Source organism: Anopheles darlingi, chromosome 3 (genome assembly GCF_943734745.1).
Source record: "Anopheles darlingi chromosome 3, idAnoDarlMG_H_01, whole genome shotgun sequence".
Classification (NCBI taxonomy): domain Eukaryota; kingdom Metazoa; phylum Arthropoda; class Insecta; order Diptera; family Culicidae; genus Anopheles; species Anopheles darlingi.
The window spans coordinates 67,948,692-67,955,967 of record NC_064875.1 but is presented as its reverse complement, the minus strand read 5'-3'; positions in this window follow the sequence as shown (position 1 = coordinate 67,955,967).

The following is a 7,276-nucleotide window of genomic DNA, read 5'->3' as shown; positions in this document are numbered from 1 at the left end:
TTAATGTACGGTAGGATTGGTCTTTTTGATTCGATCGAAGATGAAGTGCGACAAAATGTGCTTTATAGCTTAAACATTATGTTAAAAGCATACAATTGTCTTCATTGATTTTCAGTAACTAATAATGAGTTATTTGAAACAGAATTAACACATTGTTACATACAGCGCATTTAAAAGAGATAAAACAGCAACAATAATGGAAAAATAGCTTATGCATAACATGTATAAAATGCACCTCACTGTAATCGTGTGCCGACGAAAGAAAGAAACGTTGTGAAAGTGATCAACTGGAAACGGAAGGGAACCATTCCGCTACAAACGCCATTCGCAAAAGGTGGCCAGGTGCCCCCAACCCCGCCGGTCCACACCGGTCGATTTATGTTTCCAGCATTCCGCAGCAACGAGAATTGCATTGCTAGAGGCCAGACCATGCAGATTGCAACACGGTCACCTCGCACCCGGTGTGATGGCATTTTTGTTGCGACAAAAATAGGCCGCCAGCTGAATTCGCGGTCACAGAATTGTGTCTAGGCCCTCCGCCCCACCCCCAAAGACCCCGGAACTTGACGGTTAAAGGTTGAATTCTAATGACTGCCGGACGTGTAATGGATGTGGGTTTTTATTTTTGAGTGACATTTCCAGCCACACGACACGTCCGTATGGATTGTCGCGACTTTCGAAAGCGACTGTTGAGGGGCTCTATTTTTGTTTAAGTGAACGTTTTACAAATTTAGCAGACGAGCAAACGGTACGATAGATTTAGCTACTACAAATTATTGTGGTTGCGTTACTTTATGTAGCAGATAGGATAACGGAATAAAGAAACAGGTTACATGGTGACGAGTGTCGTAAGGATTTGGGGTGGCGAGCCTTTGATTGATTGCAGATGGCACGAAAGAAGCAGCCTGCTCTGCGGGTCATTGCACCGTTAATTTATTCAATTTTGCGTCAGATGAGCACCGCATTGGGGCTTTTCGGTAATCTTGCACATGAATTATTGATCATGCTGTTGCTGGTGTGTTGCTCGTACTAATCAGGAGTGTTGGAAGAATATAAGTAGTACACAAATGAGGCAATATAGATAGTATCAACTCGTTAATTTCCATTAGTACGTATTGTTACTGTGCAATCTTAGTGTAATTTTCGAAAGTCTTGACAAGTGGCATTCTGGGAAATTATCGACATTTTTCAATTGAAATCTTTTCTTTTTCTATTTAGATCAGATGAAAATTAGGTATTTGCTAGATAAGGAGTATAAAAGGATAGAAAAAATGAATCAATTGCCATTTTTAATTACTTTTGAGATGTAATAATTCCAACGCTTTTCATATTTGTTATGCTACCCAATGATCATATTAAAAATTATTGTGCAATCATTATTAGCTCAGAAACCTTGTGATAAAATAATGACATAAATAATGGATTAAAGAGCATCTATGAAAATGGTGATATAAAAATCAACCTTATTTGTATATTTTTAATTTTTTTTTTTTAATGAGAAAGGATTCTGTATCATTTTCAACCCTCAGTTTGATATTTTGAAATAAATTATATAGTATTAAAATATCACACCTTTATCAGTAATATCATCGTATGTCAAGGGTCAAAATCATGATCTAAAAATATAATCAATCAATAGAAAGTTACTACTCACCCTCGCCTATCGCTGCCCATCCGCACCAGCCGTTTGTTGTTGTAGATGGCACGTGGTGCGCTGATCCACGTGTAGACGTTGCGCTGTTGCTGCGGCTGCTGCTGCCCCTGCTGACCACGTGAGCATTTGCTCCATTTGGGATCCGCTTTCGAGTTTATGGCGACATGATCGGGAAAGTTCGGTTCCAGCAGCTGACTCATTTCCGGTTTACCGATGACGCTCGGTGGACCACATTTCTTCTGTGCCACCAACGGTGCGGGGCCACCCGTCGTTGGCATGGCGTTCTCCGTTCAGTGTATTAGGTATGGCAGTGAGAAGCGCAAAACAACCCCGTTCACCCGCTAGCACCGAAGGACCTTCGACGTTGAAATAGTTGACACAATGTTTTTTTCACCAGACCAGAGTCCCTTCCGGCCAGCGTTAGCGTCACCTTGTTCCGCGTGTCTGTGGTGCAAATGAAGCAGGAATGAAGCGAAAAGGAAATAACTCAACGTTGCAAAGGGGGGCGGCGGCCTTAGACTGTTCCGTTCGGTTGTTTGCCGGTGCTATGCCATCGTTTGGCGCTAGGAAGCATGGAAACGCGCGAAGAACGAACGGCATCGAGGGTCACTAACGCATCCTGAGCATAAGGCTTGGCACAACTTTAAACACAAACATTACTACCGACGGTTCAATTGGCACTAGGCATGGGGTCTAGTAGGCTTGCGGTGAAGGAACCGCAAATGCAGCGATATTACTCATCCGGTTTTGTGATTTGCGTGAAGAAACTTCGCTCGGAGGACGAATTCTTTGGCACGACGGGGCGCTTGCTGGCCATTAATAATTGTTGCACTTGAAAAGTATGCTAAATGTCAACTGCACAACATGCAAATCACATGACTTTGGCAAGGTTGAACACTTTTATCGGTCTTAGAGCACACTTGGGTGGTTTTAGATTGAAATGCAATTGAATTGGGGCCTAGTGTGGCCCCTTCACTAGCGAAAATCAGTCGAATGGATGGCGGATAACACTCACTGGCACACTGGCGACGGGAAAATGATTGTTTGCGATTGGTTTCACTAACTCACACAATTTAGTTCCTTAAAAGCAAAACTACGCGCTCATTTCTCGATATTCCCGACGGTTTACAGGCATTCCACCTGCCTGCGCTGTGTTAACTGAGATGCGATTTTCAGCTCTTTGTACGATTTTGTTTGTAAACTGTTTACGCTTCCCTCGAGCGAACGCCATAGCAACACGTTTGGCGGGTTGCTTTGGAGTGTTGGACGCCCCACCTGCTGTGCGTTGTGTTATTTGTTTCAGGTATTCGCGGGGTTTTAGACGCTGGAATTCGTTGCGAATGATTAATGACAATGTACTGCAGGATGAAATTTAAAGATCGCGTCGTTATAATAAGTGTGGTGCACTTATTGAGTGTTATAATCAGCAGCAGGATGTAGCACAAGTAATCGGGAATCCTACAGAGATAAAGTGATGCAAATTGTGGGATCACTACTTTGGTGAGAGATTTCAGCGAGACATTTTCCTGAGGGTCCTGATCCAAGTTGGAGTGGGTTATGGGCTCGTAAACCGCGCGATTTTTGACGATTTTTTTTTGTTAAATCTGTATCTTGGTCATTTCTACTTCGATTTAAGTGAGATTTTTTCAGTCACTCAGAAAAGGACGAAGCTTCAGGGAAAAATGTAGAAATTACCCCACACCTTCCCCCAGAGTTTTCGCAAACCGGTCGAGATTAAAAAGGGTTTTTCCAAATTTTTGAATCAAACAAATGATTTCTCGCAAACGGATTTCAAGCGAGAAAGCACAGATTCGTATACAAACTTGTACGCAAATAAGTCGGTCGTGAACACAAGTTTGCGCACAAGTTTGCACACAAATTTGTGCTTTCTCCCTTGAAATTGGTTTGCGGAAATCATTTGGTTGATTTAAAAATAAAAAAAAACCCTTTTTTATCCCGACCGGTCTGTGAAAACTTTGGGAGAGGGGGGGGGGGGGTAATTTCTACATTTTTTCCTAAATCCTCGTCGGGTTTTGAGTATCCTGTGAAAATTTCACTTAAATCAAAGAAGAAATGAAAAAGATAAAAATTGAACAAAAAATCGTCAAACATGGCTCTTCACTCGCGCGGTTTATGAGCCCATAAACCTCTCTAACATCGACTAATTTACTAGCGTCCCAGCTAGGACCTTCATACGCAATACGCACACTAAAATACAAAGAAACTATCCGAGCATAATTCAATGCTCGATGCTCGGAATCACTGATAGCGGAATCATTAGTGCGATTTAATGGAGCGCTCCCTGTTGCTCGCAGTTCAAACCGTTCTAGCTGCCACACTCATTCCTCATCACCCTGCAACGTCACCTGCATTGACCTTTTCCCCATTAACCTCCACCTAGTAAGGCATGTTTGGAGCCAGCCAAGAGAGGGAGGAGGGTCCAGGGGTTGTTCCCTGGCACACCAAAAAGGGCAACCCCTTCCGTGCAGCTGTTGTTGTTAACGACGTAACGACGTGTGACTTTTTGGATCAATCGTGAATCGTCACGAACGTGTGGGGCGGTCAACGAGATCATTGTACTCCCGGCCACTCCGCTACTCCCCCGGCACATGCTGACAGAGCCAACCCCTCCCCCCTCCCCCCGGAACGGGGCCGAGGTTAAAAGAAATCATGCCTTTCATCTGCACGCCGCAAGCTTCACACTTTTCTCATTCGAATTCGCGATCCCGCGATCGTCGGGTTTTTTCTCGTTGCTTCACGGATTGCGCGGACTAAGAACAGAACCACCGGGGAGGAGGAGGTTCAACGGGGAACAAGGAAGACGAGGGAAAAGGGAAATCGATTCGAAAATCATATTCAACCATGTGACTCCCGCTCATACACACACACACGCACATAACAAACCGATCGATTCAGGGCGCAAAACATGAGCACGAGCACGAAATCCAAATAAGAATTAAACATTGTCCACGTTCACCCAGCGTCGCATCCACCCCCGCCCCCTCCATTCGCATATAATGTTTGGATCACGTGGCCCACACCGGCACGGAAGACTTGCAGCAAAGCGACGAACGCGACGTGAAACGATCGCGGTTCCGGGCGGTCCCGGTCTCGGGACCAGGCCTCGCCGTGCTAGTGCGCGCCAATGGCGATCGCGACAGCGACATAAAACACATGATATTGTAATTCGGTAGCAAACAAACAATTGCTACCATTTCTCAGCACAGCTCCACTCCACCAGGGCGTTTTCAGGGCCCGTCCCGAGGTCCCGCGAGGTCTGATTCTCGGAGACGACGACGAGAAGCACCGAGAACGCGGCAACTGCAGCAACGAGATGGAGGACGACGACACGGCGACAGACTGACTTTGGAAAATAATAATAATCGATCGATCGTGTGGTGCGGATCCGACGGGGGCGCCATGAGAGCCTGAGGAGCGACGCGGTTTCGATTTGTAAGTTCAACTCTTATCAATGGATGGCCAGAGAGCAGCCAGGAATCCCGGTTTTTTTTTTTTTCTATAAATAGGTTCCAGTTGTTGTAAACCGTTTGACTAAGTACAACGGGGACGGCGTACTGCGTGCGGCCATCGCGCAGACTAGGGAGTAAGGCTAAGGAAGTATTCTATCTTCTAGGGCAGACCATGAAGATGGGACGTAAAAGGGAACTGGAACAAAAAACTCAGAGAAAGGGGCACCGATGGCGACAATGGCGTGGTGCGTGGTGATGGAACAAAACCGTCGAACGTCCGCAGAGACCGCGGAATACGCGGAATGGTCAGCGCAGAACCCATAAAGTGTAGCGAGGTCAGCAGCAGGGGCCACGACGCGGTCGATGGCGACGACGGCGGCGATCCTCTCTGTGTACTGGTGGTGGTCGGTCACGCAGAGCCGGTGCTCCGTTTCGTGCCAACATAACATAGCCTTCCAAGGGGCCACGGACACCGCCGGTAGCAAATACCGGTAGCCACATTTATAATAGTCGGACAAGTAGCCAAATATGAATACGATTGTCGTCGTCGTCGTCCGCGTCGTCGCCGTCGTTGTTGTCTTCGTTTGCCGTGTGTCGATTGTGGTTCTGTCCCAAACCTTTCTCTGCTGCTGCTGCTGCTGCTGCTTAAGTGATGCGTCAGGAACGGCCTTCGTTTGGGGGATTTTAGGCGAGGATCGCGCCGACCGCGGGGCCAAGCCGCGCGCCGACCAAGTTCGGTATTTCGGTCACGACTTCGGAGTGTTCAACCGTCGCGCCGATCCCACCCTGACCACCGGAGACCGTGCCGATCCGCAAGTGAGAAGCGTGTCCAGACTACGGCTTGTGCAGTGCAGCAACAGCAGCAACAGCAACAGTAGCAGAGCACGAGCTGCATGTTTCGACATTAAGTGAATCTAGAACGCAAACTCGAAAGCGTCGGTTTGGGGCTGGACGGTAGGTATGCCAAGCGCCGCCACCAAGCCAAACCATGCGCTAGAGCTCGTGGATTTGTGAAATGCAGAGGCGTGGATAAGCAGGGCAAATGAGGTAGTTGCACTGTATAAGCTCTCTCAGTACTGGCAGGAGTAATGCTACGCTGGTTATACGTTCAGTATATGTGGGCCTCTTCTTGAGGCTTAGCATTAGTGTCGTCTTTTGTTGCCAAAGAGGAACTAGAGCCTCAATTCTAGTTTATAATATTATTTTATTTTCTTATTTTTCTTCTATTCTTATTTTTAAAGTTAAGTTTTGTCTAAAGCAATGTTTACAGTGTGAAAAAATCAATTGAACATGGTGGAATAAAATCCTTTTAGCTACTGAGATACTACTGCATGATACGAACGTATAAGTCGTTCTAACGTTAAAAATGCCTGTCTTTTCAAAAAGGCTTCAACTTGTACTGTTTTTGTATACTGTCCTAACTATAATAATAAAATATATACCCTTCATATTCTTTGGTTCGTTCATTCTTCTTCTGCGCTGGTTTTGAACAATAATTCTAGGCGTCTAAGGTCTTCTTTAGGACCTCTCTTGGCATTAACCGATATTAGTAACAATTTCGGTTACTTTCAGCATACTCTGCATCTACAACATTTTATACAAATTTTTTTTGTTTATTTATACTGCTAACGTATCGCCAGAAAACATTGAGATATGCCACCTTTTGCTTCTAAGCAGTTTTGAATATCATTCTGTACAAGTAACAGGTAGAATTGTTCAATTCAGAAACCGATTTAAAATCAACTCAACTCAATTCACAATAAAATGCGGTATTTGGTCGCTTCTCTTGATTGTTTCATAAATATAGACGAATTGGAGCTTTTTAAATTAGTCAAAATTCTTCCAAAGTACCTCTGACTATCTGTCGTTTAAGCAATGCATTTCTGTCATCCTCTTTTACAAAGTTACTGTATAAATTGTAGCATCATGAACTGATTAAACACGCAATGTTTACCGGACTTTTGCTATAACAGCCTCACCCGAGAATGCGGAATGTTTTGCCCTTGAAAAGTCCAATCTTAAAGAGTCCTTCCGCCAGGAATCCGCTCATGTTACGGCGTGGAAGCAAACTGAACCATTTGCTATCCACGGCGCTAATGGAGAATGACCAATTTCACACCGCACCCGTCGTTGGTATTCGCAATCTTCTCAT